At 39.9% G+C, this 15,669-nt stretch overlaps 1 long non-coding RNA gene across 2 annotated transcripts; it reads right to left on the bottom strand.

Moving 5' to 3' along the window:
* Nucleotides 1-558: 558 nt before the first annotated feature.
* On the bottom strand, nucleotides 559-2,914 carry LOC133557071 (uncharacterized). Of its 2 annotated transcripts, none has more exons than XR_009807679.1 (2): nucleotides 2,720-2,914; nucleotides 559-1,479 (listed from the first exon to the last, which is right to left on the bottom strand). It is a non-coding gene; the product is annotated as an uncharacterized LOC133557071 (long non-coding RNA). The 2 variants fall into 2 exon arrangements; XR_009807680.1 differs by having other exon boundaries at nucleotides 2,536-2,914.
* Between the last annotated feature and the right edge of the window lie 12,755 nt (nucleotides 2,915-15,669).

The raw sequence follows: 15,669 nt of genomic DNA on the forward strand, positions 1-15,669 counted from the left end.
GCATATCATTGCTGTAATTATGATGAGGACTGCAGCTAAGGGTTATTTTAGTAATCGAGTAGTCTATCGATTATTTTTCTTTGATTAATCGAGTAATCGGATGAAACATCCATTACAGCCTTTAGGGAAACTACTTGAATTTATTTTTGTTTGCACATTCGACATTAAAATTGCACCTTTAACATGTGTCCATGGATAGAAAATTAAAATGACAAAAAAAAAATAGCCACTGTTAGCTGCCATATAGATCGGGTTCCAACACGCTGTCGCTCTCATGTGCAGTCTTTGCAGTGGCTATGTGGAAACAATGTCGCAGTCACTCTGCAGTCTGGACTTTTATACATTTTTATTAGTTATACTCCTTACATGATTCATCAAAGCAAAAGAATATAAATCAAAGCATGTTTTTTCCTAATACAATTAATTGATTTAATCAAACAATCTATGCAGCCTTATTTTCAGATATTAAAATTGAAATGATCGTAGTACGAAAGCATGGCTTTTTACTTCTGTCCACCCTCTTTGTTCATCAGCATCTTTGTCAGAAAGAGAGCACAATAAAGGTAAAATGCATGTTCAATGTTTATTTTATCCATTTCATTTGTCATTTACAGAGTTTTGCATTGTTTTCTGCATGTAAAATATAAATATTTTCGAAAAAATATGCTTTGTGTCAACATATTTGGGTGTTTAGGACAGATTTAATGCATTTGCATTCATTCTTAAGCGTTTTTTGTAAGATTTGATTTACCACAGGCACACAATACATTTGGCTGTGCTTGCATATAGTTAGTAGTGGGGCTCAACCTACATCCAATAGCTCTATAGAGCAGCTGTTGTCACTAAACTAATTAGGTCATTGAAGTGTTTGTAGGTAGTCAAAAATGCGATGGCAACCAAGAGCATCATTAATGGAAAAACCTTCTTGAAATCAATGGAATCCCCTTGGGGATTTTTTTTCAACTGACACAAACATCCAGAAACAAAATCAAGTTAGGGCTTTAGCTTTTTCCTGAAAATAATTGCTTAGGCTAACCTAAACCTGTTAAAAAATGAAAATTGTATAGAAGAAAACAGTGCATAAAACAGTTGATTAAATAAAAACAGCACTTTTTTGTATTTCTCTTTTCTGTGCACTCTAAATAGTGAAGAAACTGCTAGATAATGGGGAGTATTTCACCTCAAAAGCACTCTAAAAACATCCAAAAGCCTCCATTAACATTGTGCACATGCATAATGTTAGGGATGGGAATCAAATACTGAATGTTATTCAGAACCAGTTGCCGGTTTATCAGTTCAGCTTGCCAATTTTTCAATTGCTTCCCTTAACGGCCCTGTGATGAGGTGGCGACTTGTCCAGGGTGTACCCCGCCTTCCGCCCGATTGTAGCTGAGATAGGCGCCAGCGCCCCCCGCAACCCCGAAAGGGAATAAGCGGTAGAAAATGGATGGATGGATGGATGGATTCCCTTAACGATTCCTGCGAGCGGAAATGACATCATTACAATACGTTCGTAGTGAATTAAGCAAGCAAAGAACACGGGTTATGGGTTACACTTGTATTGCGCTTTTCTACCTTCAAGGTACTCAAAGCGCTTTGACATTATTTCCACATTTACCCATTCACACACACATTCACACACTGATGGCAGGAGCTGCCATGCAAGGCACTAACCACTACCCAGGAGCAAGGGTGATGTGTCTTGCTCAAAGACACAACGGACGTCACTAGGTCAGTAGAAGTTGGGGATTGGCCACTCTCCCAACCACGCCATGCCCTCCCCATGGCATGCATGCGGCAGAAACGGCCCAAAGATTGGTTATATCTTACGGAAAAATGATTGCAACAGGGCTACTTGTAACAATTGTAAGGTTGTCATCTCCACCAAAGAAGGAACAACGAGCAATATGCAAAAACAGTTGAACGCAGCATGCTGTATTTGTAAATGATTGTAGTTTCTGAACCGTAACCCTAGCAGAAGTAACACTAGCACAGCAACAACAGGTACTGACTAATTGCTGCTATTACCTGTTAAACTGATGAGAGACTAATTCGGACTGGGTTTGTGGTTGGTTTAAGTATTTCACCAATCTCGCACACTTTGCAAATTTGGACGCGATCTAACAGCAAAACAGTCTCCCGACACTACGTAGATGGCATCAAGGCCTATTTATCCAAGCGTGAGGGTTGGGAAACGAAGGTGTTTGGCGAGGGAAGTGTGGATTCAGACCAGGTGGCCTATTTCAAGTTCCAGGTAACCCTACATTATTATATTTTATAAATAGTAAACCAAGTTGAGGTAGTAGTTTAGTCAGTAGTTTAGTCGTGGATGTACACTGTATAGTGATGAATCCAATAAACATTTGATTTGATTTGACATTAAATTTGCAAAATGCGGTTGTGCATTTTGCAAATTGTGCCCATTGGTATTGTGCTTACAACATGGTTAAACGCTTGCACCTGTTCCAGTAGATGGCTGTTTAATTGTAGACAGAGAAAAGTTGCATGTTTTCCTCCAATCACATTTGATGTTACCTTTTTATCACTGAGCAGTATCTTCAGACCCGAACTGTAGAACTGTCTATATCTGGCTCGGTGAGCCGGCAAACAACTCAACGAGTTCCCGGACGTCATTCTTGGGAATGATGACGCCAATTTTCCTTGCAGCAAGCAGGCTTTACTTTTAATGTCAAAGAGGGCAGTTTTGAAGCACACATACCTTTCATAGCAACAACTTTTCCTCTCAGCTTTTAGACACACACTTTCTACATCGCCACACACTTCCTCTCTCATTATGCTCCCACCAGCAGGTCAGGTCAGGTCAGGTCAGGTCAAAGTTCACACAGGACCCCAAACAAAGCTGCCCCAGGCTGTGCCTGTAACACCATTATGTATTTTCTTGGGAGATGACAAAGATTCTCAACCCAAAGTATAAAGCCCCAAACAGAGAGTTTAAGCAAATATTACATTCTTGGGTGATTTCCACATATCTTATTTTGTCAAATTCTACGGGAGAATATATCATAGGTTTTTTTCTTATGCTGTGTGCTTTTTAAAACCTCACTGTTGGCTTTGTGAGGCCATGTTACCTCCAAACTAAACAAAGTTGATTCTAATACAAGATTTGTTGTTGTCTTTCGATAAGAGAATTGATAAAGAATGTAATTGTTAAGCAGAATCCAAAGTGGAATAAGAACCGGAAAAATGTTATCTATTTCCATCCCTAGCTGTATGTTTTCCTGCTAAATATTTTATATCTAATACAGAGCGGCAATAGCTTTAATATCAATGAAAATAGAAAGCTTTATGGATCTTGCTACAGGAAGTACAATGATCAGTTGGTGAAGAATCTGGCTTTCAGTTACATACCAACTGTAGTGCTTCAGTTGAGTTCAGTTCAGTTTCAGTTTATTTCAAACATGCAAACAATACAATGTAGTGCATCACACATTTCCAGTTGTTTCATTACAGTACGTCCGAAAAGGAGTTGGAAGAAGCAGAGCTTATTTAATCATTCCCCTTTTCATACTTTAGCAATTGTATCCAATTTCATTGTTCTCTGTAACAGAACATCCATCCATCCATCAATTTTCTACCGCTGATTCCCTTTTGGGGTCGCTGGCGCCTATCTCAGCTACAATCGGGCGGAAGGCGTCGTACACCCTGGATAAGTCGCCACCTCATCGCAGGGCCAACACAGATAGACAGACAACATTCACACAATAGGGCCAATTTAGTGTTGCCAATCAACCTATCCCCAGGTGCATGTCTTTGGAAGTGGGAGGAAGCCGGAGTACCCCGAGGGAGCCCACGCATTCACGGGGAGAACATGCAAACTCCACACAGAAAGATCCCGAGCCCGGGATTGAACCCAGGACTGCAGGACCTTTGTATAGTGAGGCAGACGCACTAACCCCTCTACCACCGTGAAGCCCCTGTAACAGAACAGTGGTCAAATAAATAATATTCCATAGTAAGCAAACACATATTAAATACATAAATAATCTTTATCTCAATAAAAAAAAAAAATTAAAAAAAGGGGTTTAGGATGTTCATCATAATTCTTGTTCTGTGTACTTTGTGATAACTGTTTGAACAGTCTCCTAAACTAATTCATATTGGAGCTTTGTTTGATTTGGTTGGTTAATCCATTCCATCATTTAATTCCACATACAGATATGATAACCTGCGATGAGGTGGCGACTTGTCCAGGGTGTACTCCACCTTCCGCCCGATTGTAGCTGAGATAGGCACCTGTGCCCCTCGTGACCCCAAAGGGAATAAGCGGTAGGAAAAGAATGGATGGATGGATATGAAAAAAATTTTAAGGGTTCTACGAGCATACAAATGTTTTAAATTAGATTTATCTCTAAAGGTTATATTTCTCCTCTTTTGTGTCATCTTAAAAATGCATCAATACAAAATGTGACAAAAATGAAATATTACTAAAATCACCTCTGTATTTGAGGCAGTAAAACATTTCTGAAAGAAAATGTCAGACACAACTCTCAGTATAGAAACTTTCAGTCACAGCAAAAATGCTCCCTATAGATACACAGTAAGACAAGAAAATCAAGCCCAGTAGATTTCACCAAACACATACAGTGCTCACGTACATGTGGTTCTTGTTACCGTGATGGGAAGGGCATTGGCACCCTGGTCCATTGCTGCAGGCAATACTTTTTAATTGGCCAGCTTAGTGCCAGACCCTGTAGCACCCATGCACATTCACTAACACAAACACACCCTAACACACAAAGTAAAGCACTGACGTTTAAGGGAATGAGGCAGCTAAAGGCAGGACGGTGGACAGGGGGTTAGTGCATGTGCCTCACAATACGAAGGTCCTGGGTTCTATCCTGGGCTCGGGATCTTTCTGTGTGGAGTCTGCATGTTCTCCCCGTGAATGCGTGGGTTCCTTCCGGGTGCTCGGGCTCCCTCCCACCTCCACAGACATGCACCTGGGGATAGGTTGATTGGCAACACTAAATGGTCCCTAGTGTGTGAATGTGAGTGTGAATGCTGTCTTTCTATCTGTGTTGGCCCTGTGATGAGGTGGCAATTTGTCCAGAGTGTACCCCGCCTTCTGCCCGAAGCAGCTGAGGTAGGTCACGCGACCCTGAACAGGTCAAGCGGTAGTAAATGGATGGATGGAGACAGCTAAAGTTTTAAAGTTGAGCTTATTTTTCTTCATTAAGAAAACAAACAAAAAAAACACTCAAAATGAGTGGACATTATGTGTAAGAAAAATGGCATCACATTGATGAAAGATGATTTTTTAAGCAGGGTCAATATGAAGACACACAAAGGGGAACTTATGTTTTTTTTTTTTTCCTGCATTGTCTTTTATTTTGGTATTTCCTGTTTCTGTTTTACACCGGCGGCACTTTAGCTTAGGTGTTGAACAATTGGTGCGCAGCTGGGACTTATTGTCTACTAAGGTTATTCAGTCCAGCCTGGAACCTCAGCTAGTTACCGGATTATTTGTCACAGCGCGGGCTCAAACCCGCCTTTCTTTGGCAGCATGCCAGGACACGCCCCTGCTCGCACTGGGCACCCCTCACGTTCACGCAACGGCGAAGCTGCAGGGAATCAGCAATCAGCAATGAGTGCACCGGGGAACTAATAAAAACAAGCACCATAAAAGACCAGCGGACCCATGGAGCCTACGCCGGAACGTAGTTTCTCTTTGCAATAAGCATCCCATCTCTGGCTTCGCCTCGCGTACTTGCTCTCTCCATGTTACCTTTTGATCCGCTGTTTATTTCCTTTAGGTTCTCCACAGTGTCCTTCCTGTTCCCCTTGATCGAGTTATGTATCTCGACTTCCCTCTGCATTCTGGACTGCCTCCCTTGATCCTCAATCCCTGCTTGGACACGGACCTCGTTGCTTCTCTCCTGCCCCCGACCACTTGTCTGCCCACGGACCCCCTCTTTACCTCGCCCTTGTGGACTGACAAAGGATTCATCCAACACGCACTTACAACAACCCCTGGTAACATTTACACTATTAATTCTAAACATCGTCTGGCACCACACACTTAGAGAAACATGCACTTCCCACACATTCATCAAAGGTTTAAATAAACCTGTTAACCTGATCCTCCTTGTGGCGCTGTCTCCTTCCCCCGCCTTACGTATCATTATTGCCTCTTTGTTGCATACTTTGCTTTTTACCTGTTAGTTCTGAGATAATGTGAGTTTTGTATTATCATAACTCAGTTTGCTGTTTTGTGCATTCTCTTGTTAGTGCTCCAAGGACTTTTGCTGTCTCCCCCGCCCATGTGTCTGAGCACCTGTGCAGTTTCTGCCAGTTTGCATGTTTATGTACCGTGCTGCTACTGTTGAGCACCTCCTATTGTTTTTGTTGTATATTCATATCACCTGCCACTATGTCATTGCATGCTGGGGTCACGTCACCTACACGAAAAACAAAATGCAACACTAACATTAAAATGGGTTAAAAGCCTAACAACAGTTAAACAATTGGACTGTATGGCTCAATTTGTGCATTATTCAGGCACTGAGACTCTACACAAACTGCCATTTAAAACCCTTAAAGGATCTAAATAGAAGCAAGCTACATGTGGCTGCCAGCTGCCATTAAGGAGAAAGAGTGACAAATCTCACAGAAGGAAAGCCTTTGATACAGACACAGTGACAGAACCACAGAGTGAAATTATGAAACACAGCTTTCACAGAAAGAACGCAGCACTGGAAAATAAGTGAGAAACATGGCAGGAAAGATCAGAGCTATGAAGAAAAATTACAAATAAGGGGAGCTATTTGAAGTGTCAGGTTTGACTAGTGAAGGTTGCATGATAAGTTTGTGTGTACGTGTCAGTGGTGCGATCCGCTGCTCGGATCGTTCTATGTTGTAGTTTTGATTCTTTTCTGTATCACATTTTGGTAATTGACTCCTCAGTTCCTGTTGTTAGTCTGTTTCCATAGCTACGTATTATTTTCACCTGCCGTGGTTTCAAGACGCACACCTGTTCTGCAGGGGCGTCACTAGACCTAATACTGTACTGGGGCACACCTGGAGCACAAATAATTCATGTGAGCGTGCAAAGCGCGCAAGCAAAAACATTTTTAGCACTTATTTATCATAAAAAATACATAAATATTGCTTCAAACTATGAAATCATATCAGATTATGTTGTATGGATCTTTGATTAACCACCTGAAATTAACTAATGCATTTGACCTACTTGTGCACTTTTTTACTCAAGACTTCTGAACTGCTATTGGTAAAAGCAAAAAGGAAGAGCAATGAATCTTTTTGAAATATATATTGCAGTAATCATCTGCAAATTTAACATCTACAAAAGTAAAACAAAAAATAAAGCACCCCTACATCTCTGGGTTCTTTTATATTATTTAATTTCCATTTATGGCAATGTGGCTAATCCTATTTCAGATACACAAAACTGTAAAATATACACAAAACAATAAAGCCACAGTAGTAGAATAAATGAACAACTTTTGTGTGTCTGTTCAGGGAATCATTTTCTGAGAAGTAAACTGTAACGTCTCCTTTTCCATCCATCCATCCATTTTCTGCCGCTTATTCCCGTTCGGGGTCGCGGGGGGCGCTGGCGCCTATCTCAGCTACAATCGGGCGGAAGGCGGGGTACACCCTGGACAAGTCGCCACCTCATCGCAGGGCCAACACAGATAGACAGACAACATTCACACTCACATTCACACACTAGGGCCAATTTAGTGTTGCCAATCAACCTATCCCCAGGTGCATGTCTTTGGAAGTGGGAGGAAGCCATTTTGCAAAGTGGTCAATCACTCTGGACAGACATGGAAATATTACAGTAACTGTTATACAGTTGACCAGTGGTTCCCAACTGCTGGGTCGTGACATAAAAGTGGATTGTGTGTCATTTTCAGTCAGATGTGCTAATGAAAAAAAAAAAAGTTTAGGGAGAAAAAAATCAAATTGTGGCAACAAAATCAGATTATTTTAGCTTTTTTTCAAGTGAGTGTTAGTGAGTATTTTAGCAAAAGGCAAACTTACTAACAAGTTGGAGGAGGACTCAGGACAGACATGGAAATATATTTAAAAAAAATCTAAATGGGGCAACAAAACCCGATATTTTTAGCCATCTTTCTGAAAACAAATACAGAAATGTTACTATTTTTTCTGGAAAGAAAACCAGATGCTGTAGCCATTTTTCTGGTGACAAAACAAGATTATTTTAGTCAAAGTCGCACCGATTAACAAGACAACTCTACTGTGCTATTTTTCTGTGAAATAAACTTGAATGATTTAAAAATTGGCTCACGACTTGATGATATGGAAAAAAGTTTTTCTTCCTGAAGATAAACCATTTGAGAAGCACTCAACTCACACATGCTGACTCCAAATCCTCATTGATGCAGAACCAGCAGACAATAACCAACATGATGTTTCATGTTCATTGGAAATTCCCCTGACAGCTCGTACAGCAAATGAATATGTTATAACTTTCTGATATCCATCTAGGAGTTACAGTTTGAGTCAAATCAAAATCAAAATAATGTAATTAACAAATTGTTGTTGGCTAACGTTACCTACCTCACGCAGTGATTCGCAGCCTCTCTCTCTCTCTCTCTCTCTCTCAACCGAAGTTTCGATCCACACGTGAATAAATTACCATATTAATTAGCCATGTGCTCATTGTTAGTGGAGTGAATACAGTAGCAATCAATTACCATACTAAGTAGTATGTGCGCTGTCGTCTATGTTATGTAGACTTAAAACTCTGAAGCGTTTTTTTTTTTATTGGTGAAATTTTTACTGGGGCACTGCAGATCAACAGCGGGGCACGTGCCCCACTGAAATATGTCTGGCGACGCCCCTGCTGTTCTGTTAATCACCATCCTATATAAGCCAGCCTTTTCTGTTCAGTCTTTCTAGGATCCTAGTTTGCTTTCACGCAAAAGTGACGATTCGTATGTATTTTCTCGTTAGCTTTCACGCTACGTATTTATATTCTCGCTAGCTTTCATGCTACACGCTTTCCTTTTTCTTAGCTCTCACGCTAATGATTTGTTTTCCCTGTTGTGTGCCTTCATGCCAAGTTGTTAGTATTTCTGTTCATTTCCCTAGCTCCCTCGCTAGCTCCCTTTGTTTGCTTTTTCTGCTTAGCTCCAGTATTTTTGTTCTTAGCCTATTTTTGTTACTTAAATAAATTCTTTACATCCTACCTTTGCTGTGTTCATGTTGACGCATCCTCGGAGGAACAAATCCGGAAAACAATATGCCACACAGTCGTAATAGTCAGTGTAATATTGTACATGTCTGTAAAAGTCCTCATGAAGGCACTCACAAATGCATATTCACAAACCATCTATTGCAACCGCATCAAAATTAGCGCTGGAGAATTTGTGGAATTTGGATTTTGGTTGTGGCTTCAAACAAAAATGAAAATATAATAATCCCCAAAAAATATTAATGGGCATGCAAACGAATAAGTGCTCAAACAAATTTGGAATCTAAACATAATTACTACTTTTTATTTAGTACCGTGCTAAATAATAATCACTAAACCAAACAAAACAAGTAAGGCATAGGATTTCCACGGTGAAGGAACCGCGGTCGAATTGACCAATAAAACATGATCCGCTGATGAACGCAAAATAATATCAGGGAAATTGACATAAATGTGAGAGAAATGTTGTCATTGTGACAAAAATAATGTGTCTATGAATGCTCATTTAGTCCCAAAACACATCTTAAACTAAACAATATTGAGACAATCACTTGAAACAGAAGCGAAAGCTCACACCAACAATCCATACACCCCCAAATACATCTCATCTGCTTGTGAACGACATCATCAATGTCAAATCAATGTTCAAACAGGAGGACAGCAGCCGAAACTTGAGAATCACGGCCACACTCTTTTTTTTTTTTTTTTTTTACAATCTCAAGTCCTTTCTTTACTCGTCAAGCTGACAACAACAGCACGGCACACGTCGTCCACCTTCAAAATAATAGCTCAGTGCGCCACATCCGGTCTGACTGCGCTAAAAAAATAAAAAGTTGAAAAAATGAGCAAATTGTACTTATAGCACTTGTTATGCTTTGATCTAAAATATTGGTCGAGACTGTCCAAAGATGTATTGCACCAATAAATGTGAGGATTTTGCCTTTCTTCAAGAAACAGTTTATAACATTTTATTTGACAAAAAAAAAAAAACACTCTTTGGTGGTAAAATAAGTGTAAAAGGTAAAAAAACCGAGATAAAAACAATTAAAATGGAATCACTGAATTGTGGCGGGGCTCTCCCTTAGAGATAGGGTGAGAAGCTCTGTCATCCGGGGAGAGCTCAAAGTAAAGCCGCCGCTCCTCCACATCGAGAGGAGCCATATGAGGTAGTTCGGGCATCTGGTCAGGATGCCACTTTAACTCCTCCCTAGGGTCGTGTTTTGGGCACGTCCGACCGGTAGGAGGCCACGGGGAAGACCCAGGACACGTTGGGAAGACTATGTCTCCCGGCTGGCCTGGGAAGGCCTCGGGATCCCCGGGAAGAGCTGGACGAAGTGGCTGGGGAGACGAAAGTCTGGGCTTCCCTGCTTAGGCTGCTGCCCCCGCGACCCGACCTCGGATAAGCGGAAGACGATGGATGGATGGATGGATGGATGGACACTGAATTGTATTGTTTTTTTTATATTGCTATTGTTATTTAAATGTATTGTTATTATTAATTATTATTATTATTATTTTACTTATTTTATTTGTTACTAATGTATCTATTTTTAACTATCTTCAAAGTTGAATTTTAGTTGTACAAGAGAAAATAATGTTTTGCAAAAATCTAATATTGAAGTGAAGTGAAGTGAATTATATTTATATAGCGCTTTTTCTCTAGTGACTCAAAGCGCTTTACATAGTGAAACCCAATATCTAAGTTACATTCAAACCAGTGTGGGTGGCACTGGAAGCAGGTGGGTAAAGTGTCTTGCCCAAGGACACAACGGCAGTGACTAGGTTGGCAGAAGCGGGAATCGAACCTGCAACCCTCAAGTTGCTGGCACGGCCACTCTACCAACCGGGCTAAACCGCTAATTAATTGTGATTACAATATAAAACAAAATAATCATGATTTTTTTTTGGGGCCATAATCATCCAGCTTGATACTATGAATGTGGAGGAAAATGAGTGTCTCCATGGTAACAGGTAGAACACAAACACATCATTTAAAATGGGCTTTACCACTTAACACTTGTTATTAGTTGCGCACAGTCTTAGTGAATCACCTGCGACATAGCCACCAATAGCCCTCACATTTCTTAATTTTTTACAGTTATATTTAGCGCTTGATATTTGAGACCTTGGTAGATGTATTTTTAGTGGGTAGGACACCAAAACACCAGATTAACAAGTACATCAAAAATTTAAAAGTTTTATTTTTCTTCCAAGGAAACTGTTATTTACTTCATGTTAATGAAGTAAATACAAAGTGACACGCTATTGATGGTTCTGGATCCTTCAGGTGTTCTTTTGTTTCTTTTAAAGACGGCTGTGGAAAGTCTGATCTATTTATAGAGAGGAAAATCCTTTACTGTTTGTCTTTTTTTTGTGTGGAAGCTGCTTTTATCGATGCTGCGTTTCAAAAGGTGGATTTAGCTTTCAGCCTCAGCAGTGACAGCTGGGTGATTTCCTTGAGTTTTATGACGCACACACACACAAACATTCTTCACCAACAACTGTAGAAGAGTGAATATGTGTAGTCATCAGTTGGCACCAAGATGAGGAGTTGCACCCAAAATAACAGAACATAAGATGTTTAGATTATGGAAAAATGGCAGATGATGACTCTAAAGAGAGCTATTTACATACAGTCCAAAGTGACCTGAGGGACTAAAGACCATTATTCATAATCCATCACTTATACACTCCCATGAGTTCATTCTGGTAAAGCACCTTAGCAGGTACCAGAAGCAATTTTGACAACAATTCATTTTATCCGTGTGATTTCCATGGTGCTGCTGCAGCTCACTGGTGCATATGTTATCAAATTGCAGCACGAGCAGATCATTGGAATGGTGTCATGGCTGGCAAAACCATTTAAGTATTAAATTTGATACATGCTCTATATAGTTGGAACCCGTTTATAATGTGTTGTAAAAATGTAAACCTGATGGTATTGGCAACTACAGGAGTAATAAGTAGTAATACATGTGGCCCACATGATATTGTGGTGAATTATTGCAGCAGTGCAGACAATCTAAAACTAAAGATGGAATGCTTGTGTTTTTGAAACTATAACTACCGTACTTAGGGCGCACCGAATTATAAGGCACACTGCCGATGAATTGGCTATTTTTTTAAATATTTTTTCATATATTAGGTGTGCCTGATTATAGGACACATTATTATTTTTTTTTTCTAAATTTTAAACACTTCCTTGTGGTGTAATGATGGTTCTTTGGTCAAAATATTGCATACATTATGTTTTACAGATCATCTTCAAGGCGCTTTCTGACAGTCGCTTAAGGATTCGTCTTTTTGTGGGCGGTCTTATTTACGTGGCTCACCTTCGGCAGCGTCTTCTCCCGTCATCTTTGTTGTAGTGGTGTAGCGTGCAAGGACGGGAGTGAAAGAAGTGTCAAAAGATGGAGCTAACTGTTTTAATGACATTCAGACTTTACTTAAATCAATAACAGGAACAACCACACCGGAAATGTGTCCCGTGAAAAACTGTCTGACAAGAACTCTAATAACTAAAGTTCCTTGGGTGAATAAAGGTAACTCACTACACCGGTATGTTTTAGCGCTTTCATGGCGAGTTGACTGACAGATATAAGTAAAAACTTGACACTACTTTATATTAAAAATGGCAACAGCAGAAGATGAATGTCACATAACAAGAACTTAAAGAAAAAGAAGAAGCTGTCGACACGGACGTGCGCAATTTTCCAGGATTTACGCAGATCCCAGATACAGATCAGCAGGTACCAGAAGGTAAAAAAAGTTGCTTTTGCATAACATTGCGAAACAAAATGCCAGATAATGTCTTACCTTATACACACACCATAATATTGCTGTAAGTTTTAATGCGCCGACACTCCTTCAAGCGGTGCGGCTTCATAGCTTACCAAAGTCATACTAAAACATTTTGATAGAATTTGGAGTGCTGTGTGTAATGTTTTATATTTTCAATGGAACATTTAAAATGTTGGTGTTGTTTACTTGAGACCTATCCAAGTGGCAATATACACGTTTCTTATGTCGTCTACTGGTCAACACTTATCATTACACCATGTACCAAATAAAATAGCTCTGAGGTGGGTAAGCTCAACCAAACAAATTCCTTACATCAGGCGCACTGGGTTATAAGGCGCACTGTCAAGGGGGAAAAAAAGATTTTAAGTGCGCCTTATAGTTCAGAAAATACTGTAAATGAAAAACAATAGATTTAACCGTTTTTTGTCGTTCCAGCAAAATCAAGAAGTAACACATTGGTATTGTTGTTTCAGGTCTCCCCCTAGTGTTTGGAAGTGTATTTCTCGTTCCTGACAGCAGTCAACTGTTCAGAAAATAATTGAAGCATTGTGTTGATGGTTAAGGTTGTTATTTACACATGGTTTGAATTGAGATTTACCAACTGCCTCACTGAGAGTGTATTATTATAAGCAGCCCACGTGACCGTGGATATATGCAGGCTGTGGTCGAAATTAGTCCTTGTTATCGACGACTAGCCTGTGGAGTATTGAACCGCATTCACAGTACATTAGGGTTGTGAGCGATAAACCGATGCCATCAGATATCCGTTTGACAAGCGAGCGATTCGGCAGTGTCGTTTGCGGCCACTACAATCATAAAAATAAGCTATGTATTTTTAGGTTAATCGAGTGTGGAAACATGGGCCCGGTATCATGCGAGACGAGCAATCGGTTGACAGTTTTGTCTTTTAAATAACGCGAGAACCAAGAATGTCCACAAAACGATTCATGCGCATGTGGCGTTAGACTACCTTACTAAAGACCAGAATAGATTTAAATTGCAGTAGCGACGTCCAGTAATGCAATTTTGCTAGCAAAGACAAGGTTATAGTATTGACCAGGGGCGCGAGCAAACGTAGCGCACGAGCACAAAACTTCACAAACGACTAACAAAGGCTTAGAAATTAGTCATTTTTAATATAATTATTTCAGTCAGTTAAGGAAATTAAATATATATGGAAGTCTGAATAGAAATGAGAAATGTTTATATATACTGTAAATAATAAAGACTTAGAGTCCATCTGCTGAGCTGAAAAAGAGCCAAAGCTGTCAATGAGCTGAGGGACCGTCTTCAAAGTGCAATGCTGAAACAAATAATGCAAACCATAAAATGTAACTTCCAGGGCTTGATATTAACATAGTCCCGCCGTCCTGGGGACGGTAAAAAAAATGCACGGGAGGAAAACAAATGCTCCCTTGGACGATGGTTTTTAACCATTTTTTTTTCTTTTTATGTATTCATTCATTTTACATTTGATGTTAAATTTCTTGGTTTTTCCTCCCTTTAAAAATCCTATGCATTGTTTAACAAGCCATCCTATATTAATACAACAGCTATTAATGTAACAATACAATAAAACATATATATTTTATGATGTTTATTTTTATTATTTTAACAATAGGCTAATGTATTTTACATTATTTGGATTCTAAAAGAAACAAAAAAATAAATACTCAAGTATTTACAATTGCAGACACAAGGTTTCGTGCAGCTTCACTCATTGTAAAGGAAGACGGTAGTCCACGCAGGAGAAAAATGACTACATAGGTGATGTCTGAGTTTTTCTTATATATATACACATATTAGGTCTTTTGTTCATATATATGCAAAAAGAAATATATAATATATATATATATATATATATATATATATGTGTATATATATATATATATATACATAATTGTATTTAAACTATATGGAATCTCAACAAATCATGTATACAGTGTATCGAATCTTATTGAGGTCAAAGCTACTACTACACTAGGACCATCCATCCATCCATTTACTGCCGCTTATTCCCTTTTGGGGTCCCGGGGGGCGCTGGCGCCTATCTCAGCTACAATCAGACGGAAGGCGGCGTGGCGTACACCCTGGACAAGTCGCCACCTCATCGCAGGGCCAACACAGATAGACAGACAACATTCACACTCATATTCACACACTAGGGCCAATTTAGTGTTGCCAATCAACCTATCCCCAGGTGCATGTCTTTGGAAGTGGGAGGAAGCGGAGTACCCAGAGGGAACCCACGCATTCACGGGGAGAACATGCAAACTCCACACAGAAAGATCCCAGGACTGAACCCAGGACTGCAGGACCTTCGTATTGTGAGGCAGACGCACTAACCCCTCTGTTACCGTGAAGCCCTACACTAGGACATTCTGGTAAAAACTTATTTGAGTGTATTTAATGCTCTATCTGCAAACGTGCCTTGTATTTATACCACCCACCTTCCGTTCTTCTCTCATCTCTACATCACAATTCTCCCTGCTACTTTTGTTCAAAATTGTCTGCAGCAGATTTTTGGGAAACAGCAATTACAAAATGAACAAAGACTTCTCGGGAATTGCCTTGGCGTTCACAATAAAGCGTGATTATTTTTTCAAGCAGAAGCAAAGTCTAAATCGGTCCCCTTGCTCTGTTTACACTAAGTCTTACAACGG

Source organism: Nerophis ophidion, linkage group LG08 (genome assembly GCF_033978795.1).
Source record: "Nerophis ophidion isolate RoL-2023_Sa linkage group LG08, RoL_Noph_v1.0, whole genome shotgun sequence".
NCBI classification, from domain to species: Eukaryota; Metazoa; Chordata; class Actinopteri; order Syngnathiformes; family Syngnathidae; genus Nerophis; species Nerophis ophidion.